We start from the raw sequence: 15,640 nt of genomic DNA, 5'->3' as shown, positions 1-15,640 counted from the left end.
GTGGCAGTGTGACTGCGATGAGGATGCTGTGAGGCTGCAGGGTGACTTGGATTAGTTGGGTGAGTGGGCAGATGCATGGCAGATGCAGTATAATTTGGATAAATGTGAGGTTATCCATTTTGGTAACAAGAACAGGAAGGCAGATTATTATCTGAATAGATTAGAAAATGGGGATGTGCAACAAGACCTGGGTGTGCTTGTACATCAGTCACTGAAATTAATCATGCAGGTACAGCAGGCAGTGAAGAAAGCTAATGGCATGTTGGCCTTCATTGCAAGCAAATTTGAGTTTAGGAGCAAGGAGATCCTACTGCAGTTGTACAGGGCCCAGGTGAAACTGCAGCTGGAGTATTGTGTGCAATTTTGGTCTCCTAATTTGAGGAAGCACACTATTGCTATTGAGGAAATGCAGCGTAGGTTCACCAGGTTAATTCCCGGGATAGCGGGACTGACATATGATGAAAGAATGGGTCGACTGGGCTTGTATTCACTGGAATTTAAGAGGGGATCTTAGAGAAATTCTTAAAGGATTGGACAGGCTAGATGCAGGAAAAATGTTCCAATGTTGGGGGAGTCCAGAAGCAGGGGTCACGGTTTAAGAATAAGGGGTAGTCCATTTAGGACTGAGATGAGGAAAAACTTCTTCACCCAGGGAGTTGTGGATCGGTATGCTGTTTACACTAAGGCATGGAATATTTGAAGAAACATAAAATGGAATAAGACAAATCCTAGATTTTGGTGAGTAGGCTTGGACTCTTTTCCTTGGAGCACAGGAACATGATGGGTGATTTTATAGAAGTGTACAAAATTGAGAAGAATAGATTGGGTAAATGCACAGTGTCTCTTACCCAGAGTAGAAGAATCGAGAACCAGAGAGCAAAGGTTTAAAGTGAGGGGGAATATTTAATAGGAACCCAAGGGGTAACGTTTTTTTTTACACAAAGGGTGGTGGGTGTATGGAACGAGCTTCTGGAAGAGATAGTTAAAGCAGGTACTATCACAAAATTTAAGGAGCATTTAGCAGGTACATGGATAGGATAGGTTTGGAGAGATGTGGGCTAAACACCAGCAGGTGGGACTATTATAGATGAGGCAAGTTGGGTTGTTGGGCCTGTTTCCACGCTGTATCACTCTAAGACTAATGTATGATCTGCCAGACAATCATATTTAATTAAATCATGCGAGACTACTACTCTGGAATTACAGAGTTTCCTCCGAATTTGTTTAGAAAATAAAACCTTAAGCCAAAGGAAAGAGGATTGAGGAAAGGAAGTGTTTCCAGTGATTCCATTTGACCTGCCGAGAAATTCCAACTTTGTCTTTTTTATTACTGGATAAAACGTTGTTCATTGAACTGGGAGTACACCCTATTTAAAATTGTATCTTCTAGATTATAGTACCTCTTTTCATTTTTCCTACCAAATTGTAACATCTAACTTTCATTATTTGTAGCTTTAAACTGCCAAGTACCTGCTAGTTCCAACTGTCAGTATAACGCAGTGAAGTCTGTTCCTCTTCATAGTTCACTGCACCCGCAGGTTTTGTGTAATTTACATATTTGGACAATGTAGCCTGTATGATGCGGCACAGTGGTGTAGCGGTAGAGTTGCTGCCTCACAGTGTCAGTGACCCAGGTTTCATCCTGACTGTTTGTACATTTTCCCCGCGACCTTAGTGGGTTTTCTCCAGGTCCTCCGGTTTTCTCCCACACTGCAAAGACATACAGATTTGCAGGTTAACACAAAATGCTGGAATAACTCAGCAGGACAGGCAGCGTCTCTGGAGAGAAAGAATGGGTGACATTTCGGGTCGAGACCCTTCTTCAGACTGAAGGATTTCGACCCGAAACGTCACCCATTCCTTCTCTCCAGAGGTGCTGCCTGTCCCGCTGAGTTACTCCAGCATTTTGTGTCTATCTTCGATTTAAACCAGCATTTGCAGTTCTTTCCTACAGATTTGTAGGTTAATTGGCTTGGTATAATTGTAAATTGTTCCTAATGCGTGTAGGATAGTGTTAGTTTACGGGATGGTCCCTGGTCGACCCGGACTCAGTGGGACGAAGTTTCCACGCTGTATCTCTAAATTAAACTAAACATGAGTCATGGTAAGAGAAGCAGTGGTTCTTAGCCAACCATCAGCCATGATCACAATGAATGGCGGTACTGGCTCGAAGGGCCGAATGGCCTCCTCCTGCACCTATTTTTATGTTTCTATGTTTCTAACCATTGAGAACACAGTACACTTCACACCAGTCTAAAAAGCAACATTTCATTATTATACTCCATTTTCTGTCATTTAGTTAGAGTCCTGCCCCACTTTCACGACTTCATTCACGACCTCTGCCGAGTTTGCCCTTGACTCATACTCGCAGCATGGTCGTCACGAGGTCGTAGGAGGTCGTAGGTAGGTCGTAGCAGGCCGTGATGCTAGTCGTAGGTGCTCGTGGCATCAAGTAGGTCGGGGCGTTTTTCTAGCATGTTGAAAAATGTCCACGAGTAAAAAAGGTGGTGAATTCGGTCGTGAAAGTAGGACAGGCCCTTTAGCCTATTATCTGTGCATCCTTTTATATCATGTGCTTTAATCTTGACGATCAACATTTTTTGTGGCACCTACTTAAATGCTTTTTGGAAATGCCTCAAACATATCCCTCATTGACCTTCCCCACAATCAGAGTCATTCACATAATTCATAGTAACATCACCAAAATTCTGTCGTCAGTCAAACATTGTTCTTTAAGAACCCTTTATAACCCCACCATTAAACACAGAAATTTAGCCTTTAGGCGACACATTCAGCAGATTCAAGACATCATTCATCTGGTTACTTACAGGTCCATATGATGTACAGTACCACCTGTCAATTTTGACAATAGACAGTTACACTTTGGATCACGTTGCAAACATGCAAGAATTTTTAATGATGTGAATACATCATTTTTTATGATGTAAATCATTACTCTGAGGCACTAGGCTCCGTGCATTCCATGCTCTTTTCTATATTATAGTTTATTAAAATATTTTCAAAACATTAACTCTGGTTCAAACTGCAATTGTGAAGCTTGTACAATGGGAATATAACCTATTCAGCAACAGGTGAGGATGCAAGAAAGAAAATCCAGCTGGAAAGACCAGACCCAATGTTTAACTGCTGGCCTGAGAATAAATGAAAGTGTCAATAACAACATATCAGCTTCAAGTATAATTCATTCCCAGGCATTTGATTCAAAGCTCTTTAAATAATATCAATACCAGAGTCTGGGCAATGTTTGCTATAATGGAAGTTGACAGCTGTTCTAATAGGACCTATATATCTGTTACACCAGAGACTTGATTTTTCTATTTTTTGCAATCAAGATACTTAACGTAACACTGTAATACAGTACTCGACAATGTGTCTTAAATCAACCAATCTCAATTCATATCTATGGAGAGCTCAGACTAAAAATCAAGAACAAATCTAAAGTTAAGCAGCATTCAATTCCAATTTGATATTAATGTTTTACACAGGAATATGAAATGAAGGAAGGTAATTTCTGCTGGATTATTTATGGTTGACAAAGAAATACAATGACATTGCAATATGGAAACAAGCAACCCATTATAAAAATAGTTATTTGCATTAACCTAACAAATATTCTTGATCATATCAACCAACCGAGTTGCAATAGACATTAGACAATAGGTGCAGGAGTAGGTCATTCGGCCCTTCGAGCCAGCACCGCCATTCAATGTGATCATGGCTGATCATCCACAATCAGTACCCCGTTCCTGCCTTCTCCCCATATACCCTGACCGCTATTTTTAAGAGCCCCATCTAGCTCTCTCTTGAAAGCATCCAGAGAACCCGCCTGCACCGCCCTCTGAGGCAGAGAATTCCACAGACTCACCACTCTGTGAGAAAAAGTGTTTCCTCGTCTACGATCTAAATGGCTTAATCCTTATTCTTAACATTTCCCAAGAGTAAACCTAGCAATTATAGACCTGTTAGTTTGACTTCAGTGGTGGGCAAATTAATGGAAAAGATACTTAGAGATAATTTTTATAAGCATCTGGATAAACAGGATTTGTGCCTGGAAGGTCACGTTTGACTAATCTTCTTGAATTTTTTGAAGAGGTTACTAGGGAAATTGAAGAGGGTAAAGCAGTGGATGTTGTCTATATGGACTTTAGTAAGACCTTTGACTAGATTCCTCATGGAAGGTTGGTTAAGAAGGTTCAACTGTTGGGTATAAATGCAGGAGTAGCAAGATGGATTCAACAGTGGCTGAATGGGAGACGCCAGAGGGTAATGGTGGATGGCTGTTTGTCGGGTTGGAGGCAGGTGACTAGTGGGGTGCCTCAGGGATCGGTGTTGGGTCCTTTGTTGTTTGTCATGTACATCAATGATCTGGATGAAGGTGTGGTAAATTGGATTAGTAAGTATGCAGATGATACCAAGATAGGGGGTGTTGTGGATAATGAAGAGGATTTCCAAAGTCTACAGAGTGATTTAGGCCATTTGGAAGAATGGGCTGAAAGATGGCAGATGGAGTTTAATGCTGATAAATGTGAGGTGCTACACCTTGGCAGGCCAAATCAAAATAGGACGTACATGGTAAATGGTAGGGAATTGAAGAATACAGTTGAAAAGAGGGATCTGGGTATAACCGTGCATAGTTCCTTGAAGGTGGAATCTCATATAGTAGGGTGGTAAAGAAAGCTTTTGGTATGCTAGCCTTTATAAATCAGAGCATTGAGTATAGAAGGTGGGATGTAATGTTAAAATTGTAGAAGGCATTGGTGAGGCCAAATCTGGAGTATGGTGTACAATTTTGGTTGCCTAATTATAGGAAGGATGTCAACAAAATAGAGAGAGTACAGAGGAGATTTACTAGAATGTTGCCTGGGTTTCAACAACTAAGTTACAGAGAAAGGTTGAATAAGTTAGGTCTTTATTCTCTGGAGTGCAGAAGGTTAAGGGGGGACTTGATAGAGGTCTTTAAAATGATAAGAGGGATAGACAGAGTTGATGTGGACAAGCTTTTCCCTTTGAGAATAGGGAAGATTTAAACAAGAGGACATGACTTCAGAATTAAGGGACAGACGTTTAGGGGTAACCTGAGGGGGAATTTCTTTACTCAGGGAGTGGTAGCGGTGTGGAATGAGCTTCCAGTGGAAGTGGTGGAGGCAGGTTCGTTGGTATCATTTGAAAATAAATTGGATAGGCATATGGATGAGAAGGGAATGGAGGGTTATGGTATGAGTGCAGGCAGGTGGGACTAAGGGAAAATAATTGTTCGGCATGGACTTGTAGGGCCAAGATGGCCTGTTTCCGTGCTGTAATTGTTATATGGTTATATGGTTAAACTGTGGCCCCTGGTTCTGGACTCCCCCAACATCGGGAACATGTTTCCTGCCTCTAGCATGTACAAGCCCTTAACAATCTTATATGTTTCAATGAGATATCCTCTCATCCTTCTAAACTCCAGAGTGTACAAGCCCAGCTGCTCCATTCTCTCATCATATGACAGTCCCGCCATCCCGGGAATTAACCTTGTAAACCTATGCTGTACTCCCTCAATAGCAAGAATGTCCTTCCTCAAATTAGGGGACCAGAACTGCACACAATTCTCCAGGTGTGGTCTCACTGGGGCTCTGTACAACTACAGAAGGACATTTTTGCTCCTAAGCTGTCAATCTTGATTCCTATCAAAGGAATGATACAATACACAATGGTAGCCTAGCTATTATGCCACTGGACTGGTTAGCCAGAAGGCATGACTTCAAATCAAATGGTGGGAATTTAAACTCTCTTGTGGTGTTGTGAAACAATTAGTAACTCAACAATTGGGATCAGTATAGGTGACCACAAAGGTATGGGCCATTTGGTGCATAAATGTCATGATTTTATCTGGTTAGGCTGACATGATTATCTAAACCAACAATTTTTCACAAACTATTTAGTTTAATCTAGTTGAGAGATACGGCGTGGAAACAGGCCCTTCGGCCCTCCGAATCCGCACCAACTAGCAATCCCCGCACATTAACACTATCCTACACACACTAGTGACAATTTTACATTTACATCAAGCTAATTAACCTATAAACTTGTACGTCTACGGAGTGTGGGAGGAAACTAAAGAACATGAAGACTCCACACAGTGAGCACCCACGTCAGGATTGAACACAGATCTCTGGCATTATGAGGCAACAGCTCTGCTCATTGAAACCCACAGAGGGTCGACAATGGAACACACTGCTGCCCACAGAAAACTGCCTCCCTCCTCGACCTAATCTGGGAAGGGCCATTCAGCATGAGGTCACTCTCATTACGGGGCAGGATCTTGCCCAATAGGTTTACAATGTCGGCACCGGTCTCGATATTTAGTCTTTATCAGGGTAAGGGCCACTTACTTGCACAATATTTATCCCCAGACAAGGTAGGATTTTGGACAATGGGGTTTATCCCGGGACAGGCAGAATTTCAGTCAGTGGGTTCACCCCAGGGTAGACCAGATCTTGTCCATTGCAAGCCACGATCTGGCACCATGGGCTTTATCGCCAGTGCTGTTCACAATCTCACTTCATGTGGTTGATCCCACTGTACACTAGGGCTCCATGCTATATTTCAATACAGGCCATCTTATTCACCCCAGTAGTTTAGTTTAGGTTATAGATACAATACGGAACCAGGCCCTTTGGCCCACCGAGTCCACGCTGACTGGAAGTGGCGGCGCTGCCCTGCAACTACGGCTCGTCTGCAGTCCGTTGTCTTTTCTTTTTTTTTTGTTTTCTTTTGTCCTGTTGTTTTAGTTTATTCAGTTTATTTTATTTGTGTATGTGTGGGGGGGGACTTGTTTTTAGTCTCTTCGCATGGGGGGGGGGGGGTTGCGACCTTTTCTTGTCGTATCTCCCGTCTCCGTCACCGTCTGCGCTGAGGCCTAATCGCAGAGCTGGCGGCATCCAACTGGGACCGACCTCGAGGCTCCGGATGCAGAGCCAGGACTCACCATCGCCCAGCTGACTGACTTTGAGGCTGTGGTGGCGCGGCGGCGGTGACCCGACTTCGGAGCTTCGGCCGCGGGCCCAGTGGACGACAACGTCGGGAGCTCACAGGCCCCAGGTTGGTGACCGGTTCTCCAGAGCTCCCCCAACAACAGCTTCATCCGCTGGACTGGAGGGTGAGGGCCTCGTCCGCCCCAAGCCGAGGAGTTTGAACCGGCCCGTTCGCGGAGTTCGGTTTCAGCCGCGGGACTTACCATCACCTGGCGGGGTCACAGCATCGGAAGCCTGGATCGTCTCAACGCAGAGGGAGAACAAGGAGGGAAGAGACAAGGACTTTAAGACTTTTGCCTTCCATCACAGTGAGGATGTCTTTCACAGCTGGGGTATCCCAGAATAGCCTAGGATCTCAGGCCTTGGACTTTATTCTTGCATTTTCCCTCTTGCATCACAGGAATGTCACAGTATGCTCCCGGATCTTGCATTTCAGGCTTATTTCAGTAACTTAAGGTGCCTGGGGGAAAGATTTAATAGGAACCCGAGGGGCAACTTTTTTTATTGACACAAAGGGTGGTAGCTGTGTGGAACGAGCTGCCGGAGCAGGTAGTTGATGCAGGCACTATCACAACATTTAAGAAACATTTAGACAGGTACATGGACAGGATAGGTATAGAAGGATATGGGCCAAGCGCAAGCAGGTGGGACCAGTGTAGATGGGGCATGTTGGTTGGCATGGGCAAGTTGGGCCAAAGGGCCTGCGTCTACATTGTAAGGCTATGAATCTGTGAATCTGGGGCTCAATGATTGGTATGGGAGAAGTGGGTTTGAATTCATGGGACATTGGCATCAGTATTGGGGAAGTAGGGAGCTGTTACAATGGGACAGACTCCACCTGAACCCTGCAGGGCTTTGGTTAAACAAAGTTCCTGGCAAATCACATTACTGGGGCTGTAGATCGTGCTTTATAATATACAGTGGAGGGGTGGGCTCGTCAGATTGGAAAAGTATGTAGAAACGGAAGGAGAGTGCAGGAGACGTTGCGTAGTCTCCAGAATAAGAAATAGGACAGAAAGTTTAGAAATCGATAAGAGTTTAACGTCAGACAATATGGGGACCAATTTGAAAAGGGCGGTGAATACAGAACTGAAGATGCAATATCTAAATGCACTGAGTACATGAAAAAAGATGGATGAGCTTATGGCGCCATTAGAAACAAAGACCCTATAGCGAGCAAGATAGTCCACTCGACAAAAATGACGTAGTAGTCATGGGCAGATTCATATGGCCCCATATCCGTAACCGGCTTCCTTCTCCGCGCCAAAGATCCCGTAGGATAATAGTGCGGTGCCGGAAGCCGGTTACGGAAACATCCTCGTAAAAATAAAAGTTATTTGGTAAAAATCTTCTCATTTTCAGAATTTTAATTTATTGGGACTCCCCCGCAAACGTTGATTCACTGCGAGGGACATTGGCATCAGTATGGGGAAGTATTTTTACATTTAGCAGGAGTGGTCCCACAATGGATTAGGATCCTGAACACCCTGGAGCCCTTTGGCTCTTTATCACCAGGGGCCTTGACTCTGACATCGGGTGGGGTGGGGCTTTTTAGATGTCAGCTGTGTGTATGACTGCAATATACAGTGGAGGTAAGGTGGGCTGTGTATTGTGTAATTAAAATTGGCAGATATGGGAAAGCTGGGCAGCTATAGGTGAGAAACGGAAGGAGAGTGCAGGGAAGCCATGTATAAGGGGCCGCGTTGTGTATTAGAGCCAGAATGAAGTGGCAAAACGGGAGGGAGACGGGAAGTCGGGGGGAACATGCAGAACTGGGAAGTCTGCGTTTGTCATTGAATGGATGAGGTTTGTGCAGCAGGCGTAAAGTTAAGTCAGACAGGTTCCGGCAGTACATGGGGACAACAGTTGAAAAGGGCAAGGTTGGGACATACAGAATAGAAGAATTTAAACAAAGTTCTGGCAAATCACACAAAACTGGGGCTGTAGATCAGGCTGAGTACGATGGGTGGGAAGTCGTCAGATTGGAAAAAAGGGGGAAGGAAGGCAGGAGACGTTTTGTCTCCACAGAGCCAGTGGTGAAATTAGGTTAGTTGAAAGTTCATTGGAAATCGATAAGAGGGATATGTGGCGACAATAAGGGGACAGAAGGATGGAGATTAAGACCTTTTGTCCACAGTGAGATGAAAATACATGAAAATAGCATGATCTTAGGCGGTGGACTTTAACGTCTTGCATTTTTTCCCGAATGTCACATACTCCGGATCTTGCACACAACCTTAGGGGTGCCCCTGACATATTGAATGGCGGTGCAGGCTCCATAGCACGGCCGAATGGTCCTACAACTAATTGCAAATGTTTTAGTAGTCATGGGCAGAGTGGGAATATTTTCTGTTTTAACAGTGCCGGGCCCATATCCGTTAGCAACATTACTGGACACGTTATGGGAAGAGGGAAAAGAATGTGACAAAATGCAGGTGGGACCAGTATCTCATGGGTAAAAGGCCAAAGGGCCTGAGATTGTCATAGGATAATAGTGCAATGAATATGGGTTGAAGGAGCCGGCATTACGGAAAACATACTCGTGAAGATGCAGGCTTTGGTTAAACAAAGCTGCTAAGCAATTACAAATTTATTATGGTCGATGGAAAAATGTGAAAATCGGTGCTAGGATTAGCGTAGTTTCCAGAATGATTAGGACAGTTTGGAAATTATTAGGCGATACAGGAATGAAATGCTTGCACTGACTGCATTACTTCTTCCAAAGAACGTTGAGTCCAGTACGTATAGAGTGATGGGCAGAGTTCATGGGTAGTTTAGGGGGCAAAAAGGAGGGTCCTTCGCGCCAATGGGGATGATTATTCTTTAGTGCGACGGCCGGAACATCCTGGTAAAAATTAAAGCTTTGGAATGAAATTCAGAATGTTAATTTAAAAAAAACTGCCCGCGTTCGTTGATTACGCTGTGAGTAGGGTGGGTCCGCTACTACATGGCAAAAAAAAGCCCACGTTGCATTAGCACTACAGTGGTCTGCATTTAGCGGAGTGGTCTATCGGATCTTTGATTAGTATCCGCTATAGGATCTTTAATTGCTTTAATGGCCGCGGGACAATTGCCATCGAAATAATGCATTTCGTTGTCTCTGTACTGTACACTGACAATGACAATTAAAATTGAATCTGAATCTGAATCTGAATCTGATCGCCCGCCGGGGGCTTTGACTCTGACATCGGGAGGGGAATGGGGAGTGCAGGGGAGAAATAAGTTTTTTTGCCTTCCATCACAGCGAGGAGGAGATGTCTGTGTAAATTGTGTTGCGTCTTGGGTCTTTTTTTTCATGTGTTTATGACTGCAGAAACAACATTTCATTTGAGCCTCTATGAGGTTCAAGTGACAAATAAATTGTATTGTGTATTGTGTAATTAAAAATTGGCAGGTACAACGTTGTGGGTATTACAGACACGTGGCTGAGAGGGGATCAGAGCTGGGCGCTGAACATCCAAGGTTACACATCCTATTGAAACAACAGACAGGTGGCTCTGTTGGCAAGGAAATAAATCCAATCCCTAGCAAGAAACGACAAAGGAGAGCGAGTGGATGTTGTTTACTTGGATTTTCAGAAGCCATTTGATAAGGTGCCGCATTTGATGCTGTGAAAAAAGATAGGAGCCCATGGCATTAGAGGCATGGATAGATGATGGCAGAGTGGGAATAGGGGGGTATTTTTCTGTTTGGCTGCCAGTGACTAGTGGCGTTCCACAGGGGTCAGTGCAGGGGGCATTACTCTTCACATTATATGTTAATGAGCAGGGATTCAGCAAAATTACTTGGACACGTTGGGAAAGAGGGTAAATAAGTGACAAATGGAATACAGTGTATCAAAGTGTGCGATCATCTACTTTGGTAAAAGGAATGAAGCAGACGACTATTGTCTAAATGGGGAGCGGATTCAGGCGTCAGAGGTACAAAGGGAGTGGGGTGTGCTGTTGAAGGATTCCGCAAAAGATTAATTTGCAGGATTGAGTCAGGTGGCAGTAAGGAAGAAAAATGTAATGTTTGCATTCATTTCAAGAGGAATAGAACATAGAAACAATGATATAATGCTGAGGTTTTATTAGGCACTGTTCTGGCCACATTTGAAATAGTATGAGCAATTTTGGCCCCATATCACAACAAGGATGTGCTGGCATTGGAGAGGGACTTAGGGTGGTTTACGAGAATGATCCTGGAGTTGACTGCATTAAAGTATGAGCAGCTTTTAAAGCTCTGTCCTGTACTCGCTGGAGTTTAGATGCACGAGGGGATTTCATTCAAACCTACTGAATAGTGAAATGCCTAGATCGAGTGGACATGGAGAGGATTTGTCCAGTAGTGGGAGAGTTGAGGACCAGAGGGCACAGCCTCGGAATAAAAGGAGGGTCTTTTACAATGGGGATGAGGAGGTATTTCTTTAGCCAGACGCCGGTGAATCTGTGGAATTTATTGCTTGCAGGGAGAAGGCAGGGGAATGGGGTTGAGAGGGAAAAATAGATCAGCCGCGATCGAACGGTGGAGCAGACTCGATAGGACAGACCTAATTCTGCTCATGTGTCTTGTGGTCTTATAATTCTGCAGGCAGCAGAAACTCAGACAAAACACGAACTATATATACTATAACCACGACACTGGTGCAAAAACAATGAGAAAACAAGTCCACAGTAGTGCAAAATGTGGTTTGTGGTGTTTTAGTTTTGTTTAGTGATACAGCATGGAAACAAGCCATTCAGCCCACCAAGTCCACACTGACCATCACACTACTTTTCTGCAATCCCATTCCCTACAAACTAGGGGCAATTTACAGAGGCCAATTAACCTACAAACCTGCACATTATTGGGATGAGAGGGGAAACTGGAGCATTCAGAAGAAGCCCATGCGGTCACAGGGAAAACATGCAAACTCCACACAGGCAGCGCCCAAGGTCAGGATAAAACCAGGGTCTCTGGCACGGTGAGGCAGCAGCTCTATCAGGTGCATCATTGTGCTGCACCTTTTGTTGCCAAAGGTAGGATTAGGGTTTTGCAGATGTGTTCAAGAACCCGTTGGTTGTCAGAAAGAGCTGTTCCTCAACATGATGGTTTGGGTCTTCAGGTTTCAGTACCTCATTCACAATGGTAGCAGCGAGAAGAGGCCATGGGCTGAATGGCAAGAATCCTTAATGTTACATGCCACCTTCTTGGAGCAGCACTTCATGTAGATGCATTCAATGGGGAAGAAGGCTGTCTGTGCCTGTAATACACCACTCTCTGCAGCCTCTTGCATCCCTGTGTGTTGCAATTGCTATACCAAGCTATGATGCAACCAGTCAGCATACTTTCTGCAGTGCAAAGATAGAATTCTGAGAATACCATTGCTTTCCAATTGTACTATTTTGTTATTGTTCATGATGAAATCCAATCTACCCCCTTATTCTGTTTGAACTGTTTGGACTATTTTACTGTTCTTTTTACAATCCATGTTCTCTGGGATATCTAAATCTAAATTTTATTCATACCAAATCTCGTTGCGCTTATGTGCAATGACAATAAAATATATTATTATTATATTATTATTATTATTATTATTAGCAACTAGCTTCCCACAAGCACTGTGAGACTTAACTATTTATCAGTAGCTCATTACACATAATGATATGAAATGTCATCAGCATTGTCATAGTTCATGAGATTCCCTCATCTGTCTGAAAATGGACTGGCATGACAAATCACTTTCTCTTAGAAAGTGCACGGTTATATTCCCCCCTCTGCCATGAATCCCTAACAGATTTAAATGTCCCACAGCAGCATGACAGGCGTATTGCAAGTACAACTCGTAATACCTTCTTGTAAATGAATTAATATTCATTTCCAAAAGAATACCCACCTCCAATTCTCAATGAATAATTGCCAATGATTTGATCACATGCGGAATTTGTTCACCGAGAATCAGTTTCATAGAAGCAGAGTCTTATAGTGTGGAAACAGGCCTTTTCGGCCCAACATGCTCCTGCCAACCAAGATGCCCCAGTTTTTCTCTGGATGTTCCAGTTTCCTCCCACAAAGATGTGCAGGTTTGTAGGTTAATTAATTTCTGTAAATTGTCTCCAGGATGCGAAAGTTTGATATCATAGAACTAATAATGTACAGATGATTGATGATCGAAGGACCCGTTTCCACGTTGTACCTCTAAACTATAAAATAACAAGTTTGGATCCTTGCAATCCTTCACATATATCCTCAGGCTCAAGAAATCTAATACGCAATATAGTTATATGTTCTCTTGTTCAACAGAGGTTGGAAAAGAGGACACAAATGCTGAGGTACAATTACATTTAAAATGTTAAGGAGCCTGAAGACTGCAACAACCAGGTTCAGGAATAGCTACTTCCCCACAGCCATCAGGTTATTAAACTTGGCTCGGACAAAACTCTGAACATTAATAGTCCATTATCTGTTATTTGCACTTTATCAGTTTATTTATTCATGTGTGTATATATTTATATAATGGTATATGGACACACTGGTCTGTTTTGTAGTAAATGCCTACTATGGTCTGTTGTGCTGAAGCAAAGCAAGAATTTCATTGTCCCATCAGGGGGACATGACAATAAACTCTCTTGAACTTGAAGTTAAAAATGATGTATTTGATGATGCTGAAAGTAATATAACATTCATAATCCCAGATACTACAGTATATCCCAGAAAGTAATACACCATTTATAATCCCATAATTCTGAGTCAGAAGGGTCCTGACCTGAAATGTCACCTGTCCATGTTCACCAGGGATGCTGCTTGACCCACTGAGTTACTCCAGCACTTTGTCTTTTAGTCATAATCCCTAAACATTTTGTCAAATTGGGGGAAATAAATATTATTAGCAGCCCCCAACCACTTAATTGGTTTATTTTCAGTCAAAATAGCCAAGCAAAAAAAATGAAATTACAAAGTGAATGCATGTTGTAATTCATGGAAGAAAATCATACCTTTCTAAATGTAAACGTGCTCCAGATGCAGCTGTGCAGACCTCTCAAAAGTGCTGCAAGAACCTTAATAATTGCAGTAAAATGACACAACTTAAAATGTAAATTGAAAATAATCCTTTCAGTCTTACACCATGCTCAAAAGTGTTTCATTTGTTGTTCATGTATTTGGAAACAATGAAAAATATCAAGTCATACATATAAGCAAATACCAGAAGCAGAAAGGTTCCTTCTTCTAGCCATCTGGAGAACACATTCTTTACTAGACTATAGACTATTATGCAAGAAGATTACAACCGTCATTTAATCTTCCGCCTCAGGACATGGATCGTGTCTTCCATGGAAATGAAAGGCTGAATTTATTGCTGACCTATCAATTCCTGGTGTTTGTACAAACAGGAGCCTCTAAAAAAGCACTAGGGTATATTGTGTTGGCAATGAAGAGCAATTGTCTCAAGATGTTATAACATTTCAAATGTGTCAGGTGATGGAGAAAGAGACTGCCTGGGGCATACAATGGATGGGAAAATAAAGCCTTAAGCCAAAAAATACAATGGAAATTTTGAAAAATGTGTGCAATTTCATAAACTTTTTTTTTCATTTACAACTAAGGGCAGCAGCAGAGTTGCTGCCTTACAGTGCCAGAGACCCGGGTTCAATCCCGACTACGGGTGCAGTCTGTACGGGGTTTGTATATTGTCCCCGTGACCGTTTGGGTTTTTGCTGAGATCTTCGGTTTTCCCCCACACTCCAAAAGATGTACAAGTTTGTAGGTTGATTGGATTATCCTAGTGCGTGTAGAATACTGCTAGTCGCTGGTCGGTGCGGACTCGATGGGCTGAAGAGCCTGTTTCTGCGCTGTATCTCTCAACTAAAACTAAGACTAGTTTCGGAAAGGAGACACAAGTGACCATAGTTGGTGAAATCGTCAGTAAAAAAAAACAAACTGTTGGAGGATCTCAGAGAGTTAAACAGAATCTGTGGAGGGAAATGGACAGATGACATTTTGGGCTTGGTCCCTTCTTCAAGACTGGTTGAAGTGAGATAGTTGGTAGAAAGAGGGAAGGGGTGGGATAAGAGAAGACTAGAGATGGGTGAATGAAGGTTCGAGATATTCGCAAAGGGTGGAGGTAGTATGTGGAGAAAACAAAGCACTGCAGATTGTGGATCTGAAAGGAAGAACAGCACTCGGTATCCCACTTGGGTAGGCACCACAGCAGCATGAACATGGAATTCTCCAGTTTCACATATCTCCCCACACTAATCCTTGCCCCTCTACATCTCATTTACCCAGGTCCTTTCACACACTTCTCTATCCACCCCCATCACCTTGTTCCTCTCCCCTCATCCTTTTGCTCATTATCCACCATTATTCCTTACTGATCCCCTACTGGCACTCCCTTCCCATCTACTCGCAATCCTTCCTTTCAGTTCTACATTTGTCCACTCACCTTCCTTTCATACCATTTTGCACCATCTGGTGGCGAAGCTGGTAGACCTGTTGCCTCATGGCTAGAGACCTGGGTTCGATCCTGACCTCGGATGCTCTCTGTGCGGAGTTTGCACTTTCTCCCTGTGACCATGTGGGTCTCCTTCAGTTTCCTCACAATGACATGTGGGTTTGTAGATTAATTAGCTTCTGTAAATTGCCCC

This window comes from Leucoraja erinacea, chromosome 12, assembly GCF_028641065.1.
Source record: "Leucoraja erinacea ecotype New England chromosome 12, Leri_hhj_1, whole genome shotgun sequence".
Classification (NCBI taxonomy): domain Eukaryota; kingdom Metazoa; phylum Chordata; class Chondrichthyes; order Rajiformes; family Rajidae; genus Leucoraja; species Leucoraja erinaceus.
This window is presented reverse-complemented; position numbering follows the sequence as displayed.